Source organism: Solea solea, chromosome 7, assembly GCF_958295425.1.
Source record: "Solea solea chromosome 7, fSolSol10.1, whole genome shotgun sequence".
NCBI lineage: Eukaryota > Metazoa > Chordata > Actinopteri > Pleuronectiformes > Soleidae > Solea > Solea solea.
In genome coordinates this window covers 7,522,088-7,540,003 of record NC_081140.1, presented here as the reverse complement: position 1 = coordinate 7,540,003, position 17,916 = coordinate 7,522,088, and the positions used below count along the sequence as shown (strand labels likewise).

Genomic DNA, 17,916 nt, shown 5'->3' with positions numbered 1-17,916 from the left:
ATGATTTTATGTCATATTTTGTTCATATCCTCCGTTACATTACCTACAGTATTTGCTTTTCGATTGAATGTGTTTTGCTATGCATCAAAACACAATAACAAATTGAACCCTTCTTGCCATTTAAGTGGATTCTCACTCTAATGTCAGGGAAACATATTTATTAGCGGGAGCTGATTGTTCTATTACCACCTGCAGTAAACTGTTGTTTGTTTGTGTCTGAACGTTACAAGTAATAATCATTACTATCACACATGAATGACAACGCTGCAGCCAATGATTACATTCAAGATGACACTTTTGGAAAAAAGCTTTTAGACACCCATGCAGGAGCTGGCAGAGACAACAAGTTGATTGACATGTATCGGACAACAAATATAATCAATGGCAAACATTTACTTAAGTTGAACTTGAAAGTGCCGCGTGAACGCACTCCACGGTGAGCATATTCAAAATAGAACACGTCGGGGTCTCACCTTTACAAACTCCGCTGGTGTCACTCTACTCTGTCATGCTCTGATTGGAAACAATGGGTCGTCTGGTACGGACACAGTGCATCAGTGTAATCCTGTTCAGCCAGGCTTGTTCTGGCTCATGCGAAGCCTCCTACCAGTGGAAATCCTCCCTCTTGACTCATGTCTGTGGCGCTCTCTCTCGATCCTGTCCGAATATCTGCAGCCAGAGATCGCACTGACCTGCAGCTCGTGCCGGTGTGTGATGCTGCTGCACAGGCATCGACAACTACACTCCTATTAGACTCTTTCTCTCTCTCTGACTCTCCGTCTCATCCCATTACTCTTGCTTGATTTTTTTTTTTTCTTGCTCTTTACCTTGCCAACCCCCTCCACTTCCCTGACTCTCACCCCCCCCTCCCCATATCTCTCTCTCTCTCTCTGCTAGAGTGAGCTAAGGTCTCAGGTCTGAAACTCGTTAGTTCTGGCACCTTATAATCCGTTACAAACAAACAGGCAAACATCCAAGATTAATGGCAGCTCAGTGGCTGAGAAGAAGACTGGCTACAATTTAGAGCTACCGCACAGCTTCACACTTGCATGCACTTTCCCAGAGGACACACACACACACACACACACACACACACACACACACCTCTGCCTCACTTCAAGTAGAGGCGGGGCTAACAAAGTGACCGTTACCTCTGTCTCTCTCGGTTGTTCAGCTTGTCCATCAGTCTTTTGTTTTCCCTTTCACCCTTCTCTTCTATCTACAGCTATAAATGGAGGTCTGGGGGGGGGGGGTTTGTGTGGGAGGGGGGTTGCCATGGCAGTGAATGCCACGGTCTCTTCTGGCCGGTGCCTACCGTCCCAGCATTCCTCCAGCTAGAACACTAGCACTAACACTCTTGGCAACTGCAATAACAGTCAGTAACGGTTTAGTACTGACATCATCATTCTACATCCTCCTCACAAGTCTACTGCAGTCTGACAGACACTGTGTGTGTGTGTGTGTGTGTGTGTGTGTGTGAAAGAGAGAGAGGGAGAGTTTGAATGAGTTTGAGTCTCAGTTCAGCACGACTCTGACGTTTTGATGTCTCGTGTTTACTTTACAGTTTTAGAATTATTGTAAATATTATACAGAAGATTTGATTTTATTTGTGCACATTAAATTTTAAAACAAAGTGCTGTGCTCGGACATAAGAATAGTAAAAGCCAACTGTAGTCGAGCAAGTATATCATAAAATATACAAATATACAAGAGTATTTTGGGGTTTACTGTATAATAAGGTGGCACAAAGTAGTGCATTTAGTGTATGTACCCATACATTTATAGCTGTATGATGCCCATCAATGTCCTATCATCAACTCCTCCATGGACCTGAGGACACATTTTGCTGGATACAAGCAGAGTATGAAGGAGGGAGAAGAATGCTAATGACAGTAACAGACAGGAAGTTATCCAAAACTTTGCCAAGTGATGACATCGCTGACAGCAGCGTTTACTTGTGCATATAAGTTACAGATCCAGTGAGGACAATTTTCTTTTAGCATGACACTAATACGTTGTCCTCTTCATCTAACGCACACTAAAAGACAACAACAACTTTCTCACCCGGCTAAAAATAATGTTCTTTTTTCTTTTTTTAAATCTGTTTTAATGACTAAGAAATTACAGGCTCGTAAAGTGACTGCACTCGTTTCAAACTTCAAATGTCACGCAGCAGCTTTTAATCAGGCAGCAGTGGACAGAGGGAGACAGGAAAAGTCATCAAATAAAAACTCCACATCACCAAGTGTGGGAACCGTTTTCTCACTGGGACATTGTTTCTGCAGGTTGTTGCTATTCAACACTGAATGTGAGGCAGAACGTACAGCTACGTGTTTATCCACATGCAGAGGGAGCTGAATTCGGGCGTGTGTGTGTGTGTGTGTGTATGTGTGTGTTTGTGTGTGCATTCACACAGCTGAGTGACACGAAACAGGTGGAGACAGCGAAAAAACAACAGGCGACCTGCATGTGTCTCCTCCATATGGAACTGTGTCAATGCACATTAACGACAACGCTCACCCGTTTCCTAAAAATCCTGTTTCCACACACACCTGCAGTGTATACTCATACCATTTTGTGAAATTGACATGAATTACTTGCATATCTATATAAACACAGACAAACCCGACAACAGTATTTATTATCACTCTTAGTATTAGTCACATGAGGTTGTTGACTCATTGTGCTGCCCATCTGTGATGCCTCCCCTGCTGCTTCACTCAGGTAGAGCTACAGTATAGAATCCAAACCTACACACTGCTTTTCAGATGCTTTAATGTCTTAACTGTCCGTGCCGGAGGTTGGATAAGCTTGAGTCCTCCATTCTCACAGCAAAAGGTAACTTTGAACGGTGTGTAGGCAGTTGCACCTCTCGTGTTCTAAATTATTAAAAGAATAAGCTTTATATAACTCATTTAATTTATATTATAAATTAATCTAATGGCACTTTTCCATTATCCAGTTTGAGTAGGACTCGGCTCGGCTTGTCTCTGCTCAGTTTGGTATCAGACATGTCGTTCTCCATAACTATAGTACCTCCTCATTGAGACAGGGTCGTCATAGTAACTGCCATGACGTTGTTTTATACGCGACACAAACACAAATTGGTGAAGAGCAAAGCAGTTGTTTTCGGTGTACTGAATCATTAGAATCAGTTAATTCAAAAGATTAGGTCACTCAAGGTTGTGATTCGGCTAACGAGCCCTGGCTTTCGTCAGTGCTGTCGCTAAAAACATGAATCCTCTGTTATATATTGAGATTTTAGAAATCTCCTTGCTAAATGTTTGAGATGAAAACATGGTTTTAGGGTGTGTAAGTCTTTTTTAAATGATCTACTGTTTGTGTCAAATGTCACACTCATGACTCTGCCAGTGACGACACTCTCTGACCAATCAGACCAATTTGAACCTCACCGGAGCAGATATCAAAAAAACACCAGGTACCAGGTACTATCACTAATGGAAAAGCAAAAAACACAAGTAGAATCGAGCTGAGCTGAGCTGAGCTCGAACTGTATAATTGAAAACACCATAAGTTCCAACCTGCGCTCAGAGCATCCTCCACTAGATAACATGGTTATAACATACTCTGATGAACTTCTAGGCTGTATATTTTGAGCTCAAACATCTTAATATCTTAATATGAGTCTTATTAACCTTTGGGAAGGAAACACCTTAATAATAAATGTGATTAAACCCACTAAATAAAGCAAGTGACAAACAAACATGGTGCAGCAGTAAAGCAACACAAGAAAAGAACATATCACTGCATTGCTAAATTCAGTTGAAACTACATTTTACTCTTTAACTCTTTCAGTCCGAGCAGACATTCTCTTTTTGGAAATAATTAAAGATTACGACTTGACCGGTGCACATCTCACTAATAAGTGCAAACTTTGCATCTCGATGCCAAACTTACGTTGTAGAAGGTGAAATTACCGCGTTACGCTGGGTGTTATGTTTACAATACAGCTAATCATTAGAGCCTGAGCTGTTAAAAACTGTGTTTATTGCAGTTATTTGACCCAGGAGTGAGAGTTGATTTCCTTCACTGGTGCTGTGTAACATGCCACCACCACCATGCCCTCGGTCTCTCTGTGGGACTTTTGCCTCATGCCTGTGAACTACATCACACACTCAGACAGAGTTGAGGTGAGTAATCATGGGGAAAGTCATTCCTTAGCGTAAAGTTTCAAATCCAAGCGAGCTGATTTTGTGAAAACAAACTGAAAACAATGGCTGTGTGAAGCCACACAAATGCAGAAGTCAAAAAAAGGCGCAATATTCGGCATGTAATTTGAAATGGTAGGTATAAATCTTCCATGTTTCCAGAATGATTAAATGTGCAGTTGAATCATTGGAGCATGCTACAGCTGCTGCAGACTATACATTACAGTGTGTTCTTTAAAAGCCCCATTATGACTAAAACAGATTTCCTGTGGCTGGCTCTCAGAGCCGGGCTCAGCTTTCATACTACCGTGGCTCATAAAGCCATCTTAAACCACTAAAGACATTTATAAGGTGGCTCCATTACAGCAGGTTTGATGAAAAACATGAAGCCGTCGTGTTTGTGGTATCGACACCTTCTCATTGTCTTGCCGGGGCCTGAGAATGAACACTGGCCTGCTGGGTGCATCAGCACCTCAGGCACAGACATAATGACATTTTCCATACCTCAGTTTCATCACCAAGGCCCTCTGCTCAGGGCCAGATGGTGATTCCTTCTCTAAATCACATAGTGCTGACAAGATTGGAGTGCTCTCTCTCATAATGTAATGGACTAATACACACCACTTATGAAAACCTTGTTAGAGATGCTTTTTGTTCCCTTTGTCTCAGCAGTTGTGGGGGTTTTTTCCAGCTTGACCTCGTTGAACACAGCGGGGACCCCCTGTATGTTACACTGAGGCAGCCACTATCACCACAGCAACAACACAAGGGAAAATAATGAGAGATGCTCTCATATTATAACTAAACTGCCACATCAAATACATTTTGAATGAAAAGCATTCTGCCATGAGATTAGACTTGAAAATGTCGGGTGGTCAATGTGTTTTCTGAGCTTAAATAAAATACAACTATTTAATATACATATATGTATATTTTTTTTATTTCGGCCAATCACTTTCAGGCAGATCTGTCGTACAAAAATGATAAATGTCATCATAGATGATAAAAGCATAAAAGTGTTATCTCAGTTTTTGGGTTTTCTCTGAGTTTAAATATCTTGAGCCAAGATACAAAGGTACAAGAATATAAGGTTTAAAAAGAACAATATTCCCCTTTGGGTACCCTTAGAATGGCCAATTTTGACCTTAAACTCTCACTTTCAGAAGCTCCACACTGCACATGGTTGCTGCGCCATTACCATTACGCTAAAATAAAATCCTAATAAAAAACAATTAGTATTCAGTATATCAGTACTGGCTAATTCATCATTAGACAGTAGCTAGACCGCGTGAATGTCTGTGTATGAGTCTGATTGGATTTTCTGAACAGCAGCACAGTGCATTTCTCCATGTATTCGCATGGACATGTTCTCGTGTCCAGAGAGAACACTCTCACATGTGTGTGTGAAGGCTGGGCCAGTGTTCCTCTGATGACAGCGGTGACGATGTGAAGTGTAGCCCGCAGGACTCTGAAGAGAAGGTGACCTATGGTGTGCGGACAACAGTGACAGATGAAAGTGTGGGGAAGTGAAACGGGGCAAAGAGCTCTTCGCTGCCGTGTTTAAAATGCACGGCCACGCGTCTGGCCGTGGCATGGCAGCAGAGTGTTGATTCAGATCAAAGCTCACTGCTGAGCTCGGTTCACTCACTTATTCTCACTGCAGAGCTTGAATCCTAATAGTCTCTGTGCCCCGATCTCTGCTGAAGAGACACTTCTTCACTTTCAGCGTTGACTGAACTGAGGCTCATATTTCACACACACACAAACACACTCTCACACTCTGTGTAAGGGATGGGCGTTTTATGCAAAAATGTTGGTCTACTATTGCTGGATTTATCCAGTAGTCATCACACAGTTACTCAGGTATGTTATGTGTTCAACGTTTCTCAGACTATACACGCTGATATATCAGTATTCAGGGTACACCCTGGAAACAGAGCTGTAACAGAGCCGTGCTGCAGAGGCTGCAAAGGGGATATTCTACTGTGTTTTTATCAGGTCATCGCTTTGACCAGTCTGAGCAGTCACAGAGGAAATCCTCCTTGTGGCTCTATAGCACAGCAACACACATTTAAAGGTGAATAAAAATGGAAAGCTGCAATGACTCCATTCCCCCTGTATAGCGCTCAGACTGAGACTCACTGCAACGCTAGACCATGTGACCGGGAGGATCTTCACTCACTCACTCACTCACTCACTAAACTTCTACCACTTTATCCTCCTATAATCAAGTCCATCCCTACTCACAACACAAACACACATGAATCAAGCAAAGCAGCCAACTGGAAGTCAGCAAGCTGCCCTTCGCTGTGGGGGTGTCTCCCCACAGTTATGTGTTCATTTGAATGCTAATTTTTAGTTTAACCTGTGCCGTAGTCCGCTGCTGCAACAGCAGTGATGAAATTCAACTTCATAATAAAAAAAAAAGGCAACAATGAAATACACAAGTCTCTTTCGTCTTTTTTAATCCTTGCATCTGGTCTGTAATATCTCAGTAGACGTCTAACAAGACAGTTGTGGCCTCATCTATCTTTGAGAAAAGACAGTGAAATTTGCTCCTGGCAGCTGTGCTTGTGTAAATCACTGAGTGGCCGTGAAGACTAAAGGTGGTACAGTATCCAACACTATTTCCACCAGTGCAGTCATGTTCAGCACCACTGTTGCTCTCTGTCCCCCACACCACATACTGTTTTCATTCACTGGTTGATATACGATCTATGATAATCATTTCCGTTTTTAATTCACCGTTAAGTTACTGTTTTGAAAGGATAACGTTTCATAATGAAAGGCTACCGGGAAAGAGGCAGGATTGTGTGTCTTCAGCAGCTGGAAGTCTTTACGTGTGAAATATTATTCAGGGAGGTGTTGATTTTGAGTCATGGCAGCTTAGCAGTGATCAGAAATAGAAAAAAAATTGAAAAAGGGATGAAAGTAGCATTTTGATAGCAGCGGCACATGAGATACGACTGTTTTCATTATATTGGTTTTATCAAGACAGCAGGACATGGAAACAGGGAAGAAGTATCAATAAAATAATACACCCTCTTGAAAATGGAGCATCTCATATAATAAAGTACGGAGAAAATAAAGAGTGTCAATTAACGAGTATATTTATAGCTGTACGCTGCAACGTATATATATATATATATATGTAGTATATATATATATATACACATATATACATATATATATACATATACATATATATATATATATATATATATATATATGTAATCAGTATTTCCTGTTCCTTTAGGGCGCACAAACCTTTACCATAGACTCTCTCGCTATAGTGACGCATGCACACAGGCACGTTCTTCCAATACAAAAGACAGGAAAACTCTGGGGTGTAAAATGTGTGCACCCAAAGAGTGAACTAACCAGAAATAAACATGTTAACTACCGGGACGTGCTCTTGCGTGCAGCTGCAGATCCGTCAGCGCCAGTGTGGACACGCGTCTTCGCCACAGCAGGTGAGACGCGTGATGACTGCGTCCATGGTGTCTTTATAAACTTTTGTGGACATCAAACTAGTCTGAAAACAACATCATACTGTCACAGCAAGAGACAACACTGTGTCTCTCTCTCTCTATTTATTGTTGAACCATATATTCAGCAGATGTACGAATCACCTCTCTTTCTTTTCAATTGTTTCTTTCTCTTCATTTAAAAGGGTAATAATCAAATCCATCCATTATCTAAATGAGTTGAAACCTATCACAAATAAAGACACCGAAAGAAGGAAATACTTTTGTGTCAAAACTGTAATGATATATGATTTCCCTAGAACATTTTTTTTAATCAGCATTCCTGCTGAGGATGCCGCAAAGACCCAGCTCATTACATTTAAGGACAAATAGTTGTTAATTAAATGGCCTATTAGTAATTATGGATTATTCATTTTTGTCCCCTATATTTTAATTTGCTGCTTTTGGTGCCCTCCTACAGTGTGTAAGTAATAAGAGATAATCATTAATCATAACACAGAGATATTAATGACCTGAATGAATGTAGGCTAGAGGGGAAACACTGCAATTTACATGGGAGAGTCAGCTGGAAGCGTGAGGTTACCACAGATATGACTGGACCCTTTTTGAGCCAAGAGCATACATTGAAGATGACTCAAAGTTTTACAACCACTAATCATCAAAAGTGTCAAGCAATGGAGAGCATATATATATATATATATATATATATATAAAATTATATAAATACATATATATGTATAGATATACATATATACATACACATATATATATATATATATATATATATATATATATATATATATATGTATGTATATATATAGACTATGTATATATATAGACTATATATAGCTAAATCATGCTGATGGTGTTATGTTGGCAGAAGGCTGTTCTGCATTACTCAGAGTCACTGCACAGCCCGACTCTAAACACGCCGCAAGAGAGAGTGACAGAGAGACAAGAGAGACAAGAGAGACAGACAGAGAGAGAGAAAGTAGGCTAACCTCAGTATGCATGTCCTGTCCAGTCAGCCGCTCTGGGTTAAATATTCACACCACATACCTCAGAGGACTGAGGCCAACAATCAGTGGCCCCTCTGCAGAGCTCAGTCAGCTTCACACTGGGCTGCGGGCCTGTCTATCACACGCAGCCTGCACTGAAAGATAAACACCGTTCAGGGTCAGTATGCAGTTTAACCCACATTTGATTAGGGTCCACCGTTTTAGCGTGTTTCCATTAAAATCGCAAAGTTCCTGTCACTATCTTGACAACCTGCATGCCAAATTCAACGCAGCCAAACTGAGATCAAACAATACACACAATCTGTGCGGTTTTCTTCAGCGTATTGAGACTATTTTCCCCGTACATACTGTACTCACAGTACTCACAGTACTCACAGTACATGTTCTATTCCACTAGTCCAACACTAAATGAACCCTCCATCTTCAGGCTACTTTTTTTTCTTATACTTAATACTTTTATTTGCATTTAGCTTTGTATTACAAGAACAGGGGTAGTATTTTTGAAAAATTGTGCTTCCTAACCTCAGTTTCCCCTGAGTTGAGAAATATCTTCATTCTTTTCTTTGTTACGTCACAGTTCAAAGTTCACTTGGCTCGTTTATAATGAACAAAACAGGAAAAAAATGATTGCAACTTTATATCACTACTAAAAACGTGAGTAAAAAAATGAATCATAACTTTGACTGAACAACACATAAGAGGCTGATAATGAGACCTATAAACACACACACACACACACACACCCAGGATGTCCATATAAGGAGTTGTGTATTATTATCCCACAGCAAATTACCATGGAGGCACCTGCGGCACAGGGGGCCTCCATGGGTTAATAATAGTGGCCGCGTTTCTATACTACTAAACATCCACATAAGCTTGCCCCGAGTCATAAAGTCACCATTTTAAAGCAAAGGCCAAAAGAAAAGTATTCCCTGTGTCTCCGGTCTGCAGCTGTCTGTATACATCACACATTGTCTGCGGACAGGACAGCTTGGTGTAGTTGAATGAGCAGTGTGTTCCCAAGAGGAGTGTGAGAGCGAGGAGGGCTCACTCCACAGCTACTTCTGGACACTGACATGACCCCAGAAGTGGCTGCACGCTGACTGAACATGACGTTCGACTTGGCAAATCTTCGTCAACTGGGATGATATCAGATTATAAGTGGTCACAGAAAGCAACGCCATGCATGGCAGGTGTGAAAAGGTGGATGGAGAAATATCCACTTCTGATTGGATATCTCAGTAACAACATGAACTGAACTGGGCCTAAATATAAAGTCGTAATATTATATGAGAATAAAGTCATAATTTTCTAAGATGCACGAGAGAATAAAGTTCTTTTTTATCATAATCTAATGTATTATTATCATTAAATAGCAGCAGCACATGTAACCAGCATTATCCTTGCAGTCGACCACTACCAGCCATTTCCTCCTCCACAAAAGAGATGATTTCCTCCAGGCGTGTGTGTGATTCTTTCTTCCAAACAGAATCAGTTTCTTGCACAATGTTCTTTCAAAGTCCTGGTGCTAAAGATAATGCAGTGCCGATGTGACAAAAATATTGAGTATTTATTTGCTTTATTTGTGAAGCCCATATCAAAATGTCACTTCACAAAATGTTCCGCGTTCCTCATCTTGACGCAGGCTGCAGCTGATCATCTGAGACACTGCTTGAATAACAATTACGACTTTATTCTCATAATATTCTGACTTTATACTCAAAGATTTAACCCTTTTATGGGTACAATAAGCAAAAGAGGCCAGATGGACATTTTGAGGCTTAGGTGTTAAAGGGTTAAAGCATTGGTTCTCTATTATTTTATGTCATGCCCCCCCAGAGGACAGAAATGTTTTCATGGCCCCCCGAATTGAAATACTATTGAGAACCTGATCATTTTTATTTATTTATCTGTATAAACCACTGTATGAGTTGTCCTGCCCTGCCTATCACGCCCCCCCCAACACCTCACCCCGCCCCCCAGGGGGCCCGCCCCACTATTTGAGAAGTACTGGGTTAAAGCCATGTCTGTCAGAATTCCATTTTAGATTAAATATTGTCCCTACCTACACATGATATTCTACAGACTGAAGAAAACATCTTTGTTTTTACACAGATCTGCACAAATATCACACAGTTTCGATGAAAACTAGAACAATTATGTAAACATGACCGTCCCCTCTAACATTGCGGTTTCAGTCAAAAGAATCGCTATTATTTTTATTTATTTATTTTTATTTAAGAGATGAATCACTTCTGTGATCTCTCCTGCAGAAACAATATAAACTTGTGATTATACTTGATAGAGAGACAGTAGCTACCTCCACGTTTATTTGATATATGTGGAAGTGTGTACTGAGTGTGGACTGAAATGCACTACAGTTCATACATAAAACTTTACCAACTCTGTTCTTGGCTTAAAAAGTTGAAAATAGTTCATCACACTGCGTTACGTGATGGACCGCACAGCAGTGCCTCAAACAAAATTCCTCTCACCTTCTTCAAACCACTCGCCCTCTTGTCTCTGCATAATTCATGGCCCTGGTGCTAATACATTCCTGGTTCGGTGGCTTAGTGGAGGCCGACTGAGCCCGGCGCGCTGACTGTCAACCCTGCTCTTGTTGCTAAGTGGCTGTTTTAACATCCATGACAAGCTGAAGAGTCTAGACACATCATGGCACCACGTCAATATTCATGCGGCGCTCAGCGAGCCGACGCGCACAATGTGACCAAACATAAAGAGACTGTAAAGTGGTGTTCACACCCGCATGTTCTTTGCATACTGATATTGCAAACACTGATACTGGTATTCCATCTCATCTAGCAGTGCCAATATCAGTCTGATACTGTTTTAGCACTTTTTAACCACTGAATAGTTTCAGTAATCAGCGCTCATGCTTTTTATCACCTGAACATAAGGATTACAAATTTATTCTCAAGAGATTGCGACTTTATTCTCATAATATTACAACTTTATTCTCATAATATTACTACTTTATTCCCATAATATTACAACTTTATTCTCATAATATTACAACTTTATTCTCAAGAGATTGTGACTTTATTCTCAAGAGATTGCGACTTTATTCTCATAATATTACAATTTATTCTCATAATATTTCAAACTTTATTCTCCAGAGATTGTGACTTTATTCTCATAATATTACGACTTTATTCTCATAATATTACGACTTTATTCTCATAATATTACAACTTAATTCTCATAATATTACTACTTTATTCCCATAATATTACAACTTAATTCTCATAATATTACGACTTTATTCCCATAATATTACTACTTTATTCTCATTATATTACAACTTAATTCTCATAATATTCCGACTTTATTCCCATAATATTACTACTTTATTCTCATAGTATTACAACTCTATTCTCATAATATTACAACTTTATTCTCCTAATATTACAACTTTTTTCACATAATATTACAACTTTATTCTCATAATGTTATGACTTTATTCTCATAATATTACTACTTTATACCCATAATATTACGACTTTATTCCCATAATATTACAACTTTATTCTCAAGAGATTGTGACTTTATTCTGCAAAGATTAAAACAATCTATTCAGTCTGCAAAAACATTATGCTCACATTAAAAAAAGAAAAATGGATCTGGTATTGTAATTTAACAGACATTTTGGCTTTAAAAAATATTGTTCCTTTTTTGCCCGTTAAATAACAATTTCACAACATTGAGTATCGACTGATATCAGTCTGATGCGTTGTTGTTTTTTTACCTCTGTTAAAAAACTCAACCATCAATAAGACTAATTTGCACAAATGCATTTACTCGTGCTGGGCTTCTGTCATGATTTGATTGTTTCACAGTACTTGAACGGCAATTTCATTACAATTCTTCAATTACTGCCAGTCAATGGTATCAATAATTGTGATTCGTTTTTTCCTCCTTAAACCAAAATTGAATGATTTTTATTGACATAATAGGCCACGAGTCATTTATCCAAAATCATTGCACATCACATTAGTCCGTCAGTCTGACTTGTCTTATCTTAATTCAATGGGACAGAGTTACATAACATGCAGCAGATTTGATGTTTATTTCTTTTCTTCTTTTTTACAGCTGCCCCTGCTAATAATAAAATAAACATAATCAGGCCAAGAAGAAAACAAAGTGTTTTTTTTTAGCTTTGCTCACTAAGTGTTCACTGAGCCAGGGCTGTGATGAGATAAAATAAGATAAAATGCTGGTCCAGAACAAACAGAGCCTCTCAAAACAAGACACAGGAGAAATGTGAGCCTTCCAGTGAACATGCTTCAAATCACACTCAACAATCCTGTATTGCACAGATCACTGGCAAAACACAACACAACACAACAATACTTTTTGAAGTAAACTGGCAACTGTGGCTGTGAGCTATTTCTGTATATTACAATTCTGGCCAAGAAAATCTAAATCTAAATCCCCTTAGTATCAGTCATAACCTTTTTCATTTATCATTTCATATATCCAAACATTTCACAATCAGTATTCTCTTCAGTTACTCACACTCAAACTGAATTAAAGACACAAACTCACACACACACTCACACTCGCGGACAAACATGCACACTATAATCTTATTGACTACTGATCCACATCACCAGTTTACAAGGGTCAAAGGTCACGGCTCCTCCGTTCCATCACACAGACAAAAGCCTGGCCTCCGCTGGCACAGTGTGAGCCTCCAGAATGGATTAGAAATGGGTTCTATGAAAGGAAGCGATGCTCCACCACTGGCGGTTTGCTACAAATTGGAGGCAATTTTTCATGTTCCTTAAATGTCTCATATCTATTCCGTGGCCCACTAACTCCAGCAGCACTAATCTGTCACCATCAGCAAGGAGGCAGTGGGAGTTTCCCAGTTGGTCATCTCCTTCTTCCTCCTGCTGGCTGGCCCTCCTCCTGTTTGACCTGGCCATCCATATTCTCTCTCTCTCTCTCTCTCTCTCTCTCTCTCTCGACAGTGAGGCAGAACACCATTGCAAGTCAGCATCTCATGCACAGCATCAGAGAGGAAAAGAGAGCGTTTGGGAAGTCTGCCAGTGGGAGCGAAAGAGGGAGATGAGTGGAGTGCCAGGGGAAGATTGAGTGGACACCCCACGAGCAGGCTACCCTAAAGCAAAGTGTTTATTTAGACCAAAAAGCTGAAGAAAAGAGACAAATCGAACAAGATCAGCACCAGAGAGAAAATCTACGACCGGAACATAAACTTTGCAAGAATGATGGCAACAGTGTGGTGTGCAGCCCTGCTGGATGACAAGTGCTGCGGCTAAAGTTTCAAACCATCAATTTGTTTTATTTGAGTTTGCTCTGTTGTGTCTATCGTGTATTTTGCTATGCTATCTCTCACCACTCATGACTTTCTGCTCGTGCTAAAGAATTTGGGAAAAATATGTAATTGCAATTTAATAATCACATCATTACATCAATACATTTAGTATGGAATTAGATTTGTGTCAATATTTTCCAGCAACACTTTTCCTGAAGCAAATAACACTTCCAAACCTGGAAAATAAACCACAAAAACACAAAAAAACACAAATTGCAAATATAATATTGACACAAACATTGTATTCTATTTGTTTGAAAATACACTTTATAAAAAATGCAATATTTTTGAATGATTAAATCGATACTTTACTTGCAAGTTGTGTATTTTGATTTTGTGGTTCATGTTTGTGTTGTTTGCTTCTTAAAATCTCATTCCATAGCGTATCTAACATTTTTTTTGTGTTTTTGTATATATACTGTGTATATATATATACACATAATTTTATATAAATACATCTACATTTAAGTGACATGCACACATCCAGCTGACATTGTCTGTCTGTGTCAGTAATACATGAAATATCAGTATCAGCCCATTTAGTCTTGTTCACGTTAATGAGATCCCTTCTCTTTGCACATGAATTACTGAATGATCCAGTTCATATGACCCGAGTACTAAATCAAAAATAATTACAAATAAACTTCCCGACAACAGAGTCTGCTAACCATCATACTCAAACTGACAGGAATCTTTATTTAAACGTTAAAACACAGAGTGTTTATATTCTTCAAGTACTGTGTTGTCACTATTATGTAATAACTGGTATATTTATAACAATACACATGCCCAGTCAGCAGTTTACCTGTTAAAAATAAAGCCTTCGTCTTCATGTGCTTACATCTGGTCTGTACAATGACAATATCACACTATGCCCGAGTGCACAAAAAGTGAAAATGAAAAGAAATCACATTCACAATCAAACTATTTAGCATATCTTTCAGTCCCATCTTACATATCTGCAGAGCACTTGTGTTGCTCATAACTCGCATTAGTATTCCGCGCAGGCGTTCACATTTATCATACGGCTCCAGGTCGAGTCACATGACCCCTTAACGGAGGCAAATTGGAACATGAGACCGACGGCAGAAAAGTCACCAAACCTTCTCATTAACGCAACTCGTGTGTCAACAACAACAACAACAACAACAACACGCGTCATCCGATGTACGAGGGACGCCGTTTACTAATCAGAGAGCTATGATCATTATTTCATGTTCTCCTTAAAGGTGCAGTAGGCAGGATTTGTTCTTGATCAACAATTAACAACCTTTTGGCATAAAGTGATCTGAGAAGGAATAATACATGTGCACCTCCTCTGGGTTCTGTTTATAGCCTTTGTTACTCTGTGAGCAACATACCACGACACTGTTGAGCTTTTGGCCTTCTAACAAGCATTTTTCATGCATTGTGCCACAACAACCTTTTGTGTGACAGCAGTTAGCAGTCAGTATGTTGTCATGCTCACTTAAGTTGAGCTACAGTTGTAGCTCGACAATGCCGTGTAATTGGACTACTGCTCTTCTCCCAGTACAAAGACGCTGGTGGGAAATTGATTTCTTGATTCAAGTGTGTGTCCCTCCTCCTCCCTAGGTGGCGATGTGCTCTCTTTCAGTCTTTATATCGTCCATTAACTTCATAACAATTTGTTCTGTCACCTTATCAGTCCACAAATGCACCGGTCTTGATTTAGACACGTTTTTCTTCATCTGTACACAAAGCTGGGAGGTGAGAGCTGAGTCCCAGCAAACTCGAGCAAGGATCATTCTGTAGTTATTTGACTAACGGTTGCATGATAATTGCATGAAAACTCAATTTGGTTCAATTTAGGGCTGCAACGATTAATCGACTACTAATGAATTACTAAATAAATCATCAACTATTTTGACAATGGATTAATCACTTTGAGTGTGTGTTCGATCATTAGCTTCTAGCTCATTTCAGCTTCTTAAATGTGAGTATTTTCTGGTTTCTTTGCTGACCAAAAACAAGACATTCGAGAAACATCATCATTTCCAGGTTTGGAATCAACAATTTTTAACCTTTTCTGACATTTTACGGACCAAAGAATTACTCGATTCTTACTTATTGCTTATATCGCTTGTTTCACCATGTATGCTTGCATATCTTAGGTGAGACATTCACACAAACGGACGAATTCTCACACAAATCTGATTTACTCTCTCTAAATCATCTGCAGATTAATCGATAATGAAAATAATCGTTAGTTGCAGCTTCAGTACAATTTTACTTGTATTTTTAAAGTCCTGTTTTAGTCCCGACTAACTCACGTCATGCAAACCTACCGACTGTTTGCATATAGGAGCACAATAAAGTGGTATCATGGCAGTGGAGCTGACGGCCAACAACTTACACTTCAGACTGCTGCTGCTAATCATAATATAAATAGCAATTTAGAGTGACACAAACGGAGAGAAGTCTTAAACTCATCAGAGGTCAATCAGTTTCTTCCCCCCCGGTCATCCAGTGACTCTGATTCTGTGCAGTTACTGTTAGAGCAGCGGCGGCCGTCACGTTAGCGAGGTGTGACAAGCTAAATCTACAAATCCAATCTCCACATCAAAGTTTCCACCAGAGATGGTAGCCCGGACTGCGGCGTGGAGTGCAGCCAATAAAAGCCCCCAAATAGACTTCCATTTCTATTATCTACATATGTTCCTCACTTTGCTGCTTAAACCAATGTCATTCCACACGAATCCCTGCTAAGAAATTGCCAATTTATCCAATTTACAGAAGCCCACTCTCACGCAAATATCTTTTTTCTATTCATCCTGAAGACCAGCCGTCACAGCTGACACACACACACACACACACACAGACACACTGAACCCAGTCTGCTAAATTAAATCAGTGAAAAAACATCATGACACTTATTAATTATCGTATCCAGTATTTCAGTTGAGTCTATTTTAGTCACTCCTGTTTGCAGGGTGGTTCATTCTTAATTCTGTAAAACTGTTAATGTTCCTGTCCTTTCACTGTTTATTAAACATCCCTGTGTGTAGAAGTGAGCACTTTAATCTATGGTGATTTGAATTGCACAGTGTCTTTGGATCATAAATCAGTTTGCCATTTTTCGACAAAAAAAACAAAAACAAAAACATCCCAGAGGGCAAGAGAATAATAGAGTCAAAGTCAGGCTTACAGGGGATGGGTATAATTATAGTGTCGGTTTTTTACATCTCCATTAAACGGTGCAATCAGTTTTAATGTCAAAATGACAAGTTCAGGAAACACAGTTGTCAGTTCCGGCTTCAGCACACACACACACACACACAAACTTCTCCAGACTCTGTAAACTGTCCACCACGAACCAAACATGTAAATAACGTCACATACATTTTACATATGTAGAATTGCCTGTTACTTGTGTGTGTGTGTGTGTGTGTGTTGACTGAAAGACGCGGTGAAACTCCATGTGTCCTGATTTGCATCTTTGGGTTTGATCACAAAAGATCACATGTGGAGGTCGTCTGGGACACATGTGGTCACATTAGTCTTCACGCGTGAACGCAAGGTGTCCTTGGGACACTTTAAAAGTCCACCTCCTCAGCTGATGTCCTCCGACTTGCTGTAGACTCGCTGTCAACTTGTGATCGAGTCTCTGGGGACGGAGGTCTGAATGAGGCCAAACACACATTTGTGGCCACTGTGAGTCGAGTCTCTCTCCGGGGACAGAGACTCTTCCTTTGGTGTTGAGTCAACTGCCTGTGCTTGCCAGATACTCAGAGCCAATGGTTACTCTCAGACTGTGTGCGTGTGTGTGTGTGTGTGCACGTTGTGCACAAAGAGGCAGGCAAGAGAGGGAGGGAGAGAGAGAGGGAGAGAGAGACGCAGTGAAATGTTAATGAGGGCACTGG

The 17,916-nt window shown here is 39.9% G+C and overlaps 1 protein-coding gene across 8 annotated transcripts in view; it reads right to left on the bottom strand.

Moving 5' to 3' along the window:
- Positions 1–17,916, bottom strand: part of fat3a (FAT atypical cadherin 3a) — a 159,797-nt gene that overhangs the window by 121,914 nt on the left and 19,967 nt on the right. The window contains exon 1 of one of the 8 annotated variants that reach the window (XM_058634780.1): positions 474–757. The exons of the other annotated variants lie outside the window; for them this stretch is intronic. The gene's annotated coding sequence lies outside the window, so the exon portion shown is untranslated. Of the gene's footprint in view, positions 1–473; positions 758–17,916 lie in introns of those variants that run through there. 8 annotated transcript variants of the gene reach the window in all.